This window comes from Euprymna scolopes, chromosome 32, assembly GCF_053919585.1.
Source record: "Euprymna scolopes isolate OS-2025 chromosome 32, ASM5391958v1, whole genome shotgun sequence".
Lineage (NCBI taxonomy): Eukaryota > Metazoa > Mollusca > Cephalopoda > Sepiida > Sepiolidae > Euprymna > Euprymna scolopes.
This window is the reverse complement of record NC_136513.1, coordinates 61,423,661-61,440,457: the sequence shown is the minus strand read 5'-3', so window position 1 is coordinate 61,440,457 and position 16,797 is coordinate 61,423,661. Positions and strand designations below refer to the sequence as shown.

The 16,797-nt window shown below is 41.5% G+C and overlaps 1 protein-coding gene across 4 annotated transcripts in view; it reads left to right on the top strand.

The window, feature by feature from the left end:
- The window catches only part of LOC145256383 (uncharacterized), a 1,175,042-nt gene that overhangs the window by 194,279 nt on the left and 963,966 nt on the right, over nt 1-16,797 (top strand). The gene's annotated exons all lie outside the window — the stretch shown is intronic.

Genomic DNA, 16,797 nt, shown 5'->3' with positions numbered 1-16,797 from the left:
AATCTACGTTTAGGTTTAGGCACAGATAAAGAGTGGGGGAAATTATTGATAGTGTTTACAGCTAGACGAGTGTTTCTTGTGAAAGTTTGGCGAGGGGGGACCATAGATTGAAGCTCAGTTGAACACTTTCCATGAAAATAACGATACATCAGAGACAAACTCGCAACATCTCTTCTGTGAGATAGAGGTTGCAAGGAGGAGAAAAGGACATCTCCTACGAGGCTACGAAGTCTATTTTGAACTCTATCAAGGCAGGACAAGTCCTTTCTAGCAGCTCCTGCCCAGATGTGGCAACAGTATTCCATCCTTGGACGTACCTGGCTCTTATATAGGTAGAGAATAGCATCAGCAGTGAGATATCTACTGGATCGATAGAAAGATCCCACCATTTTTCCAGCGGCCTTGGCAACAGATTTGATATACGTGTTCCATTTAAGATCAGGAGTAATGGTCAAGCCCAGAAGCTTGTCAAAACTTGAGGCCTCCTGAAGACGAGAGCCATTCATTTCAATTGATGACAAATGTGAATTAGAATGTTGATGATGTAAAGAGAGAAGCTTGGTTTTAGATGCATTAAAAGTAACCAGCCACTCCTTTCCCCATTGTACTACGTGCTCAATATCAGAGGAGAGAGAATTGGAGAGAACTTGGTCGTTTACTGTCTTAGATGTGGTACCATAAATGGTAGTGTCGTCAGCATAAATGTCTACAAATGGTGTAAGGATATGATTTGGAAGATCATTAATGTAGATCAGGAAAAGAGTTGGGCCCAGGATGGATCCCTGAGGGACACCGGCATTAATACTGTGAGCTTCTGATTTTTGCCCCTCAACTACTACTCTTATGAACCTATCAGAAAGAAATGATTTAATAATTGAGAAGACTTTTCCAGCTATACCATAGCTAGCGATCTTATGAAGTAAACCTTTATGCCACACCCTATCAAAGGCTTTAGATATGTCAAGAGCAATTGCCCTAGAAAGATTGCCACCGTCGAGAGATTTGCTAATCCTATGCGATATAACTGTAAGGACATCTGCTGTAGATCTAGCAGAACGGAAACCATATTGAGTGTCACTAAGAAGGTTATTTTTGTTGAGATGTTTGATTACTTCTGTATTTAACACAGATTCTAGCAACTTACTCATGACGTACAGGAGACTTATTGGCCTGTACTGAGAGGGGGATGAGCGATCACCTGAATTCTTAAATACAGGGCATACTGACGAGATTTTCCAGGGAGATGGGAAACTATTCTCCTTAAGACAACGTTTAAACAGTTTTGTAAGTATGGGCGCTAATTCAGGTTGAAGTTTTTTGAGTACTATAATTGGAATACCATCAGGGCCAGTTGCTTTACTCGAATCAAGGTTTTTGATTAGCTTCGCAACATCACGTATAGATATACGTATATCACATAGCGTGTTTTCTGATACAGGAGGAAATATTGGGGGTTGGCGGTCTTGGTCGCAAAGGGTAGAATTAGCTGCAAAGTTCTTGACAAAGAGTTTGGCTTTGTCTGATGCTGACGAGATTACCTCAGGTCCATTGATAATAGTTGGGATGGAGCACATGCTTCTGTTCAGGATTCTGTTTGCTATTTGCCAAAACTGGTGGGAACCAAGCGGCTGCTCAGCTACTTTGGCCATAACAGATTGAGCATACAACTCTCTTGCGTTCCTAATTACTTTCTTACAATGGTTGCTGGCAGTCCTGAAAACGGCTTTAGTTTCCATACATCTATTACGTTTGAAGCAGTGGAAAAAGTGATTTCTGTGCGCAATGGCAGCAGCACATTCTGGAGAGAACCATGGCTGGCTATTAGGTTTTTGCTGAAACTTTTTAGAGGGTATGAAATGGTCAATACCTACAATTAACCATTCAGTTAGGTCTAATACTATAGAGGACACATCCTTTTTAAACATGGAATGCAGAGGTAGATCAGATATAAATGTACGGAAGCTATCCCAGTCAGCCTTAGTGTATCGATATACTGTACGATGAAGAGGTACGTCTGGGGACTTACTACATTTCATTTTTATCTTAATTGATACAACAGAGTGGTCGGAAGATCCAAGAAGCGACAGAACAGAAACTGAGCATAGTTCAGGGCAAGTTGTGAGAAAAAGGTCTAGTAGGCTCGCATACTGGCCGTCATTATCGGGCACACGGGTAGGTTCCTGAACAATCTGAGTGAGGTCATAGGCAATGGAGAAATCATGACAGAACCTCCCCTCATCATCGGTCTTGTTTGAGTGGGTCAACCATTCGACGTTGTGAACATTGAAGTCTCCACATACGTGAATGTTAGCTGAAGGATAAGTAGAAAGGACTTGGTCAATTTTCTCAGATATGCTTTGAAAGATAGTAACTCCGCTGTTGTGGGGGCGATAGAGAGTAAATATAAATGCAGTAGTGTGAGCTAAAGCAACCCGGAAGCACATGTAGGGTAAGTTAGGATCTTCCCTGGAGATGTCCCTCCCACATGGAAAGCTATCTTTAATATAGGCATATATTCCATGCCCATGGCGATCTTGGGGGTCAGATTTAGAAGTTAAGTTAGAGTATCCTGTAATTGCAAACTCATCTAGGGAAATAGCCTGTCCAATGCCAGTTTCACTTAAAAATAAAAGGTCTGGTTTAGTCTCCTGTAATTGGGTTTCAACCTCTGGAAGGTTAGAACGAAGACCCCTGATGTTGGAGAAGGAGACATGGTAGTAGGGGTCTACGTTGGAAGTTGGAGAACCGGGTTTAATCGTGTATTTTTTCTTGAAACTTGTCATGATGAAATTTTGGAATTTGTGGACTAGGTCGACAGATTTACTTAGAGCAGGACAGAGAGGGGAAACTAAGAGAGAAAAAGAAATGAAGAATTTTTTTTTTTTTTTTTGTAGCACATGATAAGGTAAAGCCGTAACAATTACCCACTAGTATGGCATCGAGAGGCCCCACCAGAAGCTACTGCATGGTCCAGATTCCATTCACCAAATGGTAATACAGCAGCCCCAGTACTTTGCACCTGCTGATAGGACAGCCTCCTTAGTGGTTAATCCAAGGTTCGGGTCCCTGACTATCAGGCGGATAACGTCAGCCCAGACAAAACGTTTACCTCCAGCACCCTTACTAGTGACATGGCTACAAGGATAGACATAGAAACAGAAAATTTCCACCAATTCTGCCAACTGTTCGCGCAAAATACTGCCAACCTAGAAAACAGCTTTTTCTTCTCCCTTTGTCAAAAAAATCACTCATTTAAAAAATGAGGACTGAGGGACAAATAAGAAGAAGCGAGAGTAACAGGAGCTGCCGATAACGCATCCACAATGCGTTTTCTCCTCTCCATTAAAAAAAAAAAAAAAAAAAAAAAAAAATTATTAAGTATTCTACTTAATAAAAGCCCAACAGACGTGTTTAAGGGAAAGTATGGTGATAGATTCCCCTCTCACGAACTAAAAATGAGTACAATTAGGTAATCTATTTTTGCAATCAACTCGGTAGATGAATAAACATTTATGGACGAGAAAAAAAAAAGCTAGCATTTAATACAACAGAAATACATAAATTAAATACTGAAATAAAATGTAGTTATTAATATTTTAATCTAAAAATAAAAAGTGCGAATTAGTAGAGAAAATCACTTATCACAACAACGCTTCCGTCTCCAAATTGCAAACTAGTGAAGAATTTAACTTTTAATAGCGTTCAGAAGATTTTTTTTTTTTTTGAAATTAACCGTTAAGAGAAAGCGTGATTTTATTCTGAACTTTAACTAATCACGTTTTAAGCAACTTATGATATAAAAGAAAATCAGATGGGGGGGGGGGTTCTTCCGAAGTTAGTTGGTGACGTTATAAGTAATTGCGAGATAAGATGGGAGCCAGAAATTAGGGGTGGGGGACTGAAAATGATAATATAATGGATTGATTATACAATATTTAAGATCAACTTGGTAGATAAACATTTATGGACGAGAAAAAAAAAATGTAAACTAAACATACACACAGTGTACCGTCTATAATAGAAGCAGAAGTTCACTGGTTTGCTTTTGTCAGTCTTAACTCAAAAGTGCTTGTTAAGTCAACAAATCGATTTTTTAAATATATCATTTAAAGCAAAAACAATATTATGCACTCAACTGTCATGTCGAAAACAGTAATACATCCAAAAATTATGCTTTTGTGTTTTTAATAAAGGCAACAAATATTGCAGTCTAAGTAATCTAAAAATATTTGTTTTGGAATTATGTCCCCTGTGTGTAGACTTGGACTCCCTACTTTATAACGTCTAAGAAAAATGCGATTTTACCCAATTTTCCGTAAAAATTATTTTCAACTATAAATAACTTTCTACTCAATTATTTTTCGTGATTTTTGGATATATTACTGTCCTCGGCATAACAATCAAGCATGTGATATTGTTTTTGCTTAAAACATTTTTTTTTAAATCGATTTGTCAACAATATCTTAAGAAGCAACAACTCAAATTGCAAGCAGTTAATCTTAAAATTCATTTCCTTGCAAATTTAAAAAGAGTTGCTTTTTTTTTAGATTAACAAAAAAAAAAAAAAAAAAGGTGGAATTTTGCAAACAAAACAAATAACTCAGTTTAATTCTGACAGCAAATTTGGAGAGTTTTCCCATGAATTCATTGGGATATCAAATTTAACCAATTTTCACAAATGAAATTAGAGTTAGGCTTAATTTCATTTTCTACTCATTTTAAATTTGTATAGAAGAGTACCTCATCCCAATAAATGTATAAACAGAGGAAAGAGTTTCAAAATTATATGCTTTATTTTTAGAATCTGACAATCTCGGTAATATTCTGAAATATGGTATGCAGACTGAGAAAAACTGGATATCAGTGATCCAACGAGATTATTTTAAATGAAAAAAAATTAGGTGAAATGAAAGTGCTTACCAAAGGCGTGGTCACACTTCTGAAGAAGAAGGACACACATGTTGGGGGGTTGGATGATTTTAGGCCCATGACATTGTTGAACATGGATTTGAAAATCCTGGCCCAAGTTCTGGCAAATCGTTTGCAGATTGTTATCACTGACTTGATCGAACCAGATAAGAACTACACTGTGAAGGGGAGATCGATTCAAAACAATTTGCATTTGATTCGTACAGATCTAGAAAACCTAGAAGACGACACCAAAGCCGCGCTGATCAATTCAGATCAGTCCAAGGCGTTTGATAGGGTGGATCATCGTTTCCTGATGGCTGTTTTAGAGATCGCCGGCTTTGGGTCCGCCTTCTGCAGATAGATTTCCATTTTGTATGCTCGGCCAACGGCAGTTGTGCAGGTCAACAGGGTGCGGTTGGCGCCGTTTGCGGTTTCTCGGTCGGTGCGACAGGGGTGTCAGCTCTCGCCCATGTTATATGTCCTCGCATTGGAACCATTCCTTAGGAACGTGAGGTCCAGGGTGGCTGGATCAGCCCTGCGCGGTATTGCTCTTCCTGGCGGTGCATGAGCCAGAGTGTCGTGTTTGCCGATGATGTCACCGTATTTGTTTCAAGTGTTGTTGATATTATTACGGTGATTAAGGCTCTCAAGCGTTATGAAAAAGTTACAGGGATGTAGTCAATCTCACCAAATCCGTTGGCCCGAGGTTGGCCGCTTGGTGGAGATCGAATGCTCTGCCTGGTGCATTTGTCTAGACGGATGGCCCAGTTCGGATCCTTAGTGTTTAGTTTGGACCCAGTCTCTTTCTTGATAAGAATTGGTCGAAGGTACAGACCAAGGTCGAAGCATCTGTGAGGGTTTGGCTTTGAAGGGGATTGTCCCTTAAAGGGTAGAGCGGAGGCATGTGCTACTTACATGTTTCCGCTGATCCTTTACCGGCTGGCTGTACTTCCTCTGCCTGCAGTCCGTATGGCGGCCTTAATGCGTGCGCTATTCTCACTGTTGTAAAATGAGTGACAGCTGCTTGTCCGTAGACAGGTCTGTAGTCAACGTGTTGTAGATGGGGGCCTGGGGATGCCTGACCTGGCACGTCATAAAAATGCCGAAATGTTGGCATTCCTGAGTAGAACACTGATTGAGGATTCTGATTGGGGTCCCACGGTTGGTGAAACATTTCCCAACCTTATCCCTAATCACTTAATTGAATGCCATAGAAGACCAAGGGGGCAATCACAATTCCTCAACAAATGCCGAAATGCGCTTAGAGCGATGCCAGGATCCCTTGACCCTTAGAAGGGCATTGTATCGGGGTTTAGTGGTGGGGACTGCTTCAAACCCGCTTGAGGAGCGGTTGCAGCTGTCGGAGGGGGAGGTCCGCTCTCTATGGAATTGGGAACCAGGCCGGGATATCTTAACAATTCCGAATTTTCCCTGACCTGGCGATTGGTTAGAAACGCTTTACCCCTCAATGACATACTGTTCAGAATTGGTATGGTATTTAGTTCTTTTTGTCCACGGTACGAGGAAGATAGCTTAGAAACTGTAGAGCATGCATTTTTTACTTGTTCCAAGCTCAGTGAATTCTGGGGTTATGTCAGTGAGGTCATAGCTCGCATCGTCCCTGATCAGGTGACAATCCAGGATTTAGTATCCGTAGTCTATAACACAGATCCCTTGTGGCCTAGGGAGGAACGAATGGTGTTCCTAGCGACCTTGGCCGTAGCTAGACTAGTAGTGTCGGTTTTACCTCCGCCCATCACCCGCATATATCATACGCATCACCATTCCATCCTTCATATATCATATGCATCACCTTCATTGTTTCATTGTAAATAAAAACATTTTTAATTAAAAAAAAAAAAAAGATGTCAGTGTTAAAAAAGAAAAAGTAATTGTAAATATTGTTCATGTCATCTGGGGTTTTAAGTAGATCCAATCCCTAGAGTAAATGCGGTATTGTCGTGACTGCAACTAGTTATAGGGAATAGACCAAGTGGATGACCCTCGACCACCATTTCCCCCAACACCCTTTTTGGCCTCATGCCACATTTAAAAAAAATCATTTGCACATTTTATATAATTTTCATTCAAAAATTTTGTAAAATCTGTGATCTTTCTTCTTGAATAAATATTTAAATAACTAGAAAAGAGCCTTGCCTTTTTTCTGTTGTTCCTGGCCTTTGGGCCGGGATCAAAGTGTAGTATCTGTTCTGGCAGATACTGCAAGCAAAGACCCTATCTGGGGCGACCCCACAGATAAAACCTGGTCAATGTAGGGGCAACCCTTTATACCAATTGTCACTATCCAGCTCCCCTACTCCCCAGGGAGTTGGTCCCCATTTCCCCTTCACTCCTCACATTAAAAATCGGCCTTGTGCCTAATTTGCTCGGTGGGGGAGCAAATAAATACCTTGCCTTTTTTCTGTTGTTCTTGGCCTTCGGGCCGGGATCAAAGTGTAGTATCTGTTCCGGCAGATACTGCAAGAAAAGATCATATGTGGGGCAACCCCACATATAAGTTATTGGTCAATGTAGGGGCAACCCTTCATACAAATTATCACTATCCAGCTCCCCTACTCCCCGGTGAGCTGGTTCCCATTTCCTCTTCACTCTCCACATTAAAAAACGGCCTTGTGCCTAATTTGCTCAGTGGGGAAGTAAATGAATACCCTGTTTGTTCTTGGCCTTCGGGCCGGGATCAAAGTGTAGTATATATTCTGCAGATGCTGCACAGAAGTTAATCGGTCCTTGGTCAATGTAGGGGAAACCCTCCATACTGAGACAATTACTATTTTTTTTGATACTGCCAGAGTTTCCCCGTATTACCCTTGTTTTAGGGGAGCTGGTTTAACCCCACATTAAAACGACCTTGTGTCTAATTTGATTCCGTGAGGAAGCAAATAAATACTTAAATAAATAGAAAAGAGGGTTGCCTTTTTTCTGTTGTTCTTGACCTTCGGGCCGGGAAGGCTGCCTGTGAAACCTTGGTTCCTTTACAAACCAGAGTGAAACGGGTGGTCTACCATTTCAGAAAGGGTTGGGAGGACCTTACTAACCGGGTTTTTTTTTCTTTCTTCATCGCCCCCCCCCCACGTTCCTCGATACAAATGAAATTTTATTAATATTGCTATCTTTTTTGTATTTTTTGATATAAACAAAAAATGTTTTAAAATTGGGCTTAAGTAGCAACAACCTCCCATCTCCCACCACACACACATAAATACAAATTTAAAAGTGTAACCATTATAAAAGATGCTGGCCGAGAGAGAAATCTTTAAAAATTTTCAATAGAGATGAGATGGATCGACCAACCTCACCATTCCCCCCTTCTTTTTGAGTTGGCCTTGTGCCTAAATTTTTTGTTCATTTTCCCAATTGTATTTTTTTCCTGTGAATAAAAAAATTTAATATCTCAAAGTGTAGTATCTGTTCCGGCAGATACTGCAAGCAAAGACCATATATGAGGGCAACACCACATATAAGTTATTGGTTAATGTAGGAAAAACCCTTCATACTAATTGTCACTATCCAGCTTCTCTACTCCCCGGGGTGTACATTTCCCTACACAATGACTTTGTCAATTTTCAGTCTACTACTATTGAAATTTGATATACAGGGTATTGAGATTTTGGAAAATCTTTGTAATCGGTTTTCGGCCAGAAATTTGGCTGTTAAGAGGTCAAAGTTTCTACGATTTGACCTTTGAGAACTCTAACAAACTCCTCCGCCAATGTTGGGTATGAACAATTGAAATTTCAGATGTAAGTTACTTGATTTGAGCCCAAAACAATAAATTTTAAGAGGTCATAATAGGGGTCAAAGTTTAAAAAATTTAACATCTGCGGTCTCTACCAAATTACTCAGACAATTTCTGGTCTAAATATTTGAAATTTTACGTAAAAGGTATGTAGAGATAGGGCAAGCTTTTTAATCGATTTGGATCAAGAATTTGAGCTACCAATATATAAATGTATGTATGTATGTTTGCATGTGTGCCTAAAACTTTCGATAGAGGCATTGGATTTTCACAACATCAGTATCGTTTTGAAGCTCGACCCTTCAGACGACAAATACGGAAAAATTTTCAATTGTCTAGCCTTAATTTAAACCTGCGTCACTTCCGGTTTGGTGGTGGTTGTAACAGCAAAATGTCACGTTTTTTCCCATTCTTTTCCTCCTTTGCGGTACGGGCTCAAAGCCTGCCTTTCTACTACCACTTTTTTTTTTTTGTTCAGCATACACCTTCAAACACCTGGGGAACGCCGGCACCCATGCCAGCATGTATATAAAAGTGAAATTGTGTGTGTATATGTGTGTACATTTCCCTACCAAACTACTCTGTGTATTATTAGTCTACAAATTCCAGATTTGGGAAAATCTTTTTAATCGGTTTACTGCCCAAACTTTGGCTGTCAAGGGGGTTAAAGTTCAACGATTTCACCTTTGAAAACTCTACCAAACCCCTCCGCCAATTTTGGGTCCAAACACTTGAAATTTTGGATATAGGTTACTTGGACATGGATCAAACTTTATAATTCGATTTGAGCTCAAAACAATAAATAAGGGGTCAAAGTCTAAAAAATTTTACTTCTGTAATCTCTACCAAATTATGCAGCCAATTTTGGTCTAAACATTTGAAATTTTACATAAAGTGTATTCAGACAGAGAGCAAGCTTTTTTATCGGTTTTTGGCCGAAAATTTGCCAAGATTTGATCTTTGGGGTCTCTAGCAAACTATTCAGATAATTTTAGGTCTAAACATTTGAAATTTTACATAAAGGATATTCAATCATGCAGTAAGCTTTTTAATCAGATTTTGTCGAAACTTTAGCTGTCAAGAGGTCAAAGTTGAAAGAGTTGACCTTTGAAGACTCTAAAAAAACTCCTCCGCCAATTTTGGGTCTAAACATTTGAAAGGTTATCTGGACACGAGTCAAACTTTTTAATATATATGTACATATGTACATAAAATAATGAACAGTATATAGGGCCCGAGCAAAGCTGGGCTGAACTGCTAGTATATATATATATATATATATATATATATATATATATTTTAAAGTGAACGTGTCTGTGTGTACATTTCCCTACACAATAACTCTTTCAATTTTTAGTTTACAGACTCGAAATTTGATATACAGGTTACTGAGATTTGGGAAAATCTATGTGATCAGTTTTCGGCCAGAAATTTTGCTGTTAATTGGTCAAAGTTCAACGATTTTACCTTTGAGAACTCTACCAAACTCCCCCAACAATTTGGGGTCCAAACACTTGAAATTTTAGATATAGATTCCTTGGACATGGATCTAACTTAATAATTTGATTTGAGCCCAAAACAATAAATTTTAAGGGGTCATAATAGGGGTCAAAGTTAAAAAAAAATTGACCACTTTTTTTTTTTTTTTGCTCAACATACATCTCCAAATACCCGGGCAACGCCGGGCACACATGCTTGTATATCTATAAAAGTGAGTGTGTGTGTCTGCCTGTGTGTGTGTGTGTACATTTCCCTACACAATCACTCTGTTAATTTTCAGTCTACAGACTCGAAATTTGATATACAGGGTACTGAGATTTGGGAAAATCTATGTGGTCTGTTTTCGGCCAGAAATTTGGCTGTTAAGGGGTCAAAGTTCAACGATTTGACCTTTGAGAACTCTACAAAACTCCTCTGACAATTTGAGGTCAAAACATTTGAAATTTTAGATAAGTTCCTTGGACATGTATCTAACTTAATAACCCGATTTGAGTCCAAAACAATAAATTTTAAGGGGTCATAATAGGGGTCAAAGTTAAAAAAAATTGACCTTTTTTTTTGTTATTTTTTTACTCAGCGTACACCTCCCAACACTCGAGCAACGCCGGGCACCTATGCTAGTATATCTATAAAAGTTAACGTGTCTGTGTGTGTGTGTATACATTTACCTACACAATAACTCTGTCAATTTTCAGTCTACAGACTCGAAATTTGATATACAGCGTACTGAGATTTGGAAAATCTTTGTGAGTGCTTTTCGGCCAGAAATTTGGCTGCTAACCGGTCAACGTTCAATGATTTGACTTTTGAGAACTCTGCCAAACTCCTCTGACAATTTTTGGTCTAAACACTTGAAATTATAGATATAGGTTCCTTGGACATGGATCTAACTTAATAATGTGGTTTGAGCCCAAAACAATAAATTTGAAGGGGTCATAATAGGGGTCAAAGTTAAAAAAAGAATTGACCGCTGCGGTCTCTACCAAATTACTCAGTAAATTTCTGATCTAAACATTTGAAATTTCACATAAAGGGTATTCAGAGATAAGGCAAGCTTTTTAATCAGTTTGGGTCGAAAATTTTTAGTTACCAAATATAATAAATGTAAATATGTATGTTTGCATGTCTCCCTAAAACTTTCGACAGAGGCAACAGATTTTACCAAAATCAGTATTACTTTGAAGTGCAAACTTTCAGACAACAAATATCGAAAAATTGGCTAAAACATTAATATCTTAACCTTCAACTGGGCACTTTTCTACGGGGGGGGGGGGGGTTCGCCGATATTTTCACAAGTCATCTTCTCTTTTCGATTGTCTAGCCTTAATTTAAACATAAGTACTTTACGGTTGGTTGGTGGTCGTAACAACAAAGACGTAAGGTATTTTTCCTGTTCTTTCCCTCCTTTGTGGTACGGGTTCGAGCCTGCCTTCTTCCTACCACTTTTTTTTTGTTGCTCAACAGACACCTCCAAACACCCGGGCAACGTCGGGCTGAAATGCTAGTCTGTACTCCTATCAATTTGTTTTTCTTTTGTGTGCGTATTGATATTCATATTAAAAACCCTCTTTTAGTATTTATTTGCTTTCCCACCAAAGCAAAATGTGACACGAGGTCATTTTTAAAGTGGGGTTAAACCAGCTCCCCCCCTCCCCCCAAAAAAAGGAAAAGGGGCACTCTGGTTGGGTTAAAAAATATTAATTATCCCAGTATAGAGGGTGTCCCCTCCATTGACTGGAACAAATTACCTTAGAACAGATACTACACTTTGATCCTGGCCCAAAGGCCAAGAACAACAGGGTATTTATTTGCCCCCCCACCAAGCAAATTAGGCACAAGGCCGATTTTTAATGTGAAGAGTGAAGGGGAAATGGGGACCAAGTCCCCGGGGAGTAGGGGAGCTGGATAGTGACAATTGGTATGAAGGGTTGCCCCTACATTGACCAAGATCTTATATGTGGGGTTGCCCCCACATATAGTCTTTGCTTGCAGTATCTGCCGAAACAGATACTACACTTTGATCCCAGCCCGAAGGCCAAGAACAACAGGTTATTTAATGTTTGCCCCGGCCTTGGCTTTATCTACTGCCAGAGCCTTATTTGGGGTCCAAAGCACTTAGGCATGGAGCCGGTAGGGGGAAGTGGGATTTGAGGGTCATTCTAACTAAGAGCTAGGTCTTTGAAAAGACTTTATTGAGTTCTCTAAACTAAGACACTATCACCATAATACCTCATTCTTACCATGGAGTCTATCTACTTAAAATATCCCCAGCGTTTGAGTCAGCTTTATGTACAACTGAAAAAATGAATATTTACATGTTAACAAAACAAAAATTATATATACAAACATAAAGAGTTTTTTTTATTTATTATTATTTAAATAAAACTAAACACGGGATGAGATGATGGGGAGGGGGACAAACTAAGATACACGCAAAAAGAAAGAAAAATAAAACAACTAAACAAAATGCCTAGGGGGGGGTTAGTAAGGGATCCCACCAACCTACTTCTAAATTTGGAGCGCCAACTGTCTTCCGGTCCCAAAGGTCGAAAGCAAGCAGGTCATTCCCTCGTGGGTAGTGGGGAACCTAGGGACGGTATTTCGAAAACAAATTAGATAGGGATTGGTAACACAGCAAATGGACAGCATCTTCATAGATAAATGTACGTATAGGGGCAACAGACCAGGGACAAAACAAAGGGTTGACTGGGCATCTTTGGAAGCTCTCCTAGTGCCAATGAAAATAAAATCGGGGACAGGATCAACTATCATACTTAGTCTAGCCCTAGTCTAGCACCTAATGAAGTAGTTTCCACTTGAAGTGGTTACAACCTAACTAACCTTACTCTAAAAACTTTGCTTGGGGCTGGGTTCCATAGAACCTTAACACTGCCTGACCAATGCCACTAGGGTGGGAAAACAAACTTAAACCTAGTGCCTCGTTGGATGCACAAACTAGTGTTGTGCACCCATCTCCTATCAAAGTCTATGCGATGTAATCTTTTCTAATCGCATCTGATCTTTACTTTAAGCTGATGATTAAAATAAGTGACCAGATCCCGATCCGAAACAGATTCAACCCTGTAGACAATGTTAAGATGTGTAAACCATGTCACTAACCTAGCTACAGCTAGGATTGTGAGAAACACCAACCGTTTCTCCCCAGTATACGGCAGGTCCGTGTTGTCGACGATGTATGCTAAATCAAGTGGCACCAACCGCTCAGGGTCGATGTGAGCTGTTACCTCTCCAACGTACTCCCAAAGCCTCTGAACTCCGCTTCAAAGAAAAAAGGCGTGATCCCTTGTTTCATCCTCATCATCCTCGCAGTGGGGGCAAAAGGGAACATATTCATCCCTCTTGCAGTCCCTGGCAAGCACGCTGAAAAGTGGCAGTGCATTCTGGACAAGCCTTCATGTCAAAGAGAATTTTAAATTATTTAAAAAGCTTCTGGCTGACGCCCAATTCTACTGAGAGAGAACCTCCTCCCTCGACATGTGCAGCCACTCAACCAGCAGATCTTTTGTGGTACCCACCACTAAATCCTGGTATAGCCTCTTCCTAGGCTGTGCAAGGTGACTGGACCCTGGCAATGCCATAAGGGCGGCTCGGCATCTGGAGAGGAAGTGCTGTTCCCCCACCAGTCTTCTGCGACCTTCAGCGGCAGGAGAGGATGTGAGCTGTGGAAAAGCTTGCTCCACAACTGGTACCCAGTGCAATTCCTCAAGCAGTGTTCGACTCAGGAACGCCAATCTTTCGGCATACTTATGACTTAACAAGTCAGGCATTCCTAAGCCTCCCTCACTGAGTTTCTGTGTACAGACCTGTCTACGGACATACGGCTTTCCCCCTTTCCAAAGTGGTAAAGGATCAACGGAAAGACGTAATTTGACAAGCCTCTGCACGACCCTTCAGGAATAAGCCCCTGCGAATCCAAGTCCTTACTGATGACTCGACCTTCGTCTGTACATCCGACCAATTTTTGTCCAACTGGAGTCCAGGCCCGAACCACACACTGAGAATCCTTACCAGGCCATCCGTCCAGCCGAACCCATCTGGAAGCAAGTTTACCCCGATCCAGGCGCACATCCACAGGCCAATGGACTTGCTATGAGTGACTACGGCCCCTGTGACACTTTCATACTCAGCAACCGCCTCCATCACTGCTTTAATATCGATCCTTTGCCCAACGAAAACGGTGACATCATCAGCATACATGGACACCCTGGCGAATTTGCCGCCAGGTACAGCTATGCTGCGCAGGACTTGTCTAGCCGCCTCATCCCTTAATTTGTGAAGGAAGGGCTCCAACGTCAGGACATACAACAGAGGTGACAGTGGACAACACTGACACACAGACCGAGAGACTCCGACAACCTACCATTTACTTGTACCGCAGGATCACAATGCAGAACTGAAATCCATTTGCTGAAGTCCGGACCAAAGATGGCGGTCTCCATAACAGATTCCAAGAAACCATGGTCGACCTTATCTAATGCTTTGGACTGATCTAAATTGATCAGCGTGGCTCCTGTGTCGTCTTCTAACCCCTCTATGATCGTGCGCACCAAGTGCAAGTTGTTTTCAATCGATCTCCCCTTCACAGAACAAGTCTGATCCGGTTTGATCAAGTCGCCGATAACAACGTGCAGTCGGTTTGCAAGAACGTGGGACAAAATCTTCAACTCTGTGTTTAGCAGAGTGATAGGCCTATCATCTAAGTCCTCCCTACCATGCCGCTCTCTTTTCTTCAGTAGTGTGACCACTCCTTTGGTTACCTTCCCAGGGATGGATCCCTGAGCAAACCAGTGGTTAAACACACCCGTCAGAAGAGGAACAAACATTGTCAAAAGCCTCAAATACAGTTCGTAGGGCAGACCATCGAGCCTTGGAGATTTGTTATGGCCAAGCTGCTTCAATGCACTAATGACCTCACGCTCCATAACCATCCCATCACAACTAGCTGCTCGGGCCACAGTAAGGCGAGGCAAGCCAGCTAAATAGCTGCCAAACTCCTGGCTGCGGAGTCTGGGTAGTTGGGCAAAGCGCTCCTCCAAATGTTTCCGAAACCCATTGAAAATCTCTTGAGTCGATACAAGGGTATGTCCTTCCAGGTTTTTCACCTTCCGAATGTACCCATCCAAGCCGCATCTTAAGGCGGCCTTATGCTCAACAGCGTCAGTGTTCACAGCTTTGTAAGAGACTCTGTTTAACCTAGCTCTAACTACATGGCCTTTGTAATGCTGGTTAGCCAAGCGCTGGAGGTCCCTCTTAACTACTGCTATCTCTAGGGGATCCCCACCAGCCACCGCCCGGGTCAGCCGATCCTCTAGGTGCCTTTTGGTCCATGCCCTAGTTAATGCGAGGCGTTGACTATATTGGACGCATAATAGCCTAATGGTAGTCTAACCCACCAGGTACTCCCGGTAACCGCCCCCACTAACTACCGCTGAATTAGTGTTGTCAGCTGTTCCCGGAAGTTGTTCATCTCCAGTAAAGAGGCGTTCAACTTCCAGTAGTCAGCCAACCTAGGCCTATAACCTACTCTCAAACGGGCCATTACTAATTTATGGTCCGAATCACCTAGCCAGTGGAACATGGGACAAGATAAGAAATCTGTCACCTCTTCTAACTAACATCCTATCCAAGTAGGTACTTGAACAGGAGGCCACACTTTTTTGCCACGTCCACATCTCCCTTCCCGAGGATCCAGACGGAATCTGTCAACAAGATCGCATGAGGTCATCAGGTCAGACAGGCTGCTTTCACACCTCTCCGACCCTCTATCCCCCCCGACCTTATCTATCTTGGGGTCCAGGATGGCATTCCAGTCCCCCATTAAAACTACCTGCTCCAGACCCGTCGATAGGAACACCTCCACCTGCTGAAAAAAGGAACACCTCCACCTGCTGAAAAAAGGAAAGGAAATGGCAGGTTTTTGACAATGCCAGCAATGTGGCCTCCTGCCTTCCACGATCACTGACATTGTCCATCCTTTGCACTTTAACTGGGCTGGAATTTCATTGAACACTTTCCTGTCCAGTCTTACTCGGATCTTATACTCCCTCGTCATAACGTTCCTGGGGCCTTTGACGGAGTTTACCTCCTCTACTTCTCCATATTGCGCCATTATGGCACCCATTTGCTCTTCACACAGGGAACATAGGACCCCTAGAATCATAACCCTGGTTCTTCTTTTCGATTGATACCCAGGTTTGAGCCTGAGTGTCTTCCAAGTGATGTCTCCTTTTGCCACCTTCTTCGCATCTTCTATTGTTGGTAAAAGGAGATCCCATATGGCGTAACTCCTTTGCACCACGTACTTGGCAGGGATGTTGAGGTCTCGCAGAAGTTCCATCATTTTGTCTCTATGTACACCTGTCAAACCTTTGTTCTTTGCGTCCAGGGTTGCTAGGGACACGGATCTCTCATTGATCCTTTCCATCGTTGCTAGTAAAAGCTTGATCGTTGCCCCTTCAACGTAATCTTCATACTTGTTCTTGAGCAAATCTTGATAAAATTGGGGTGTCTTCTTCTCCTGGGGGCTCCACTTCTTCCTTCTGTGGATTGCTCTTCTTTGGTCATTGTGCCTCAGGAATCGGAGAGTCGGTTATTAATCCCGGCCACTG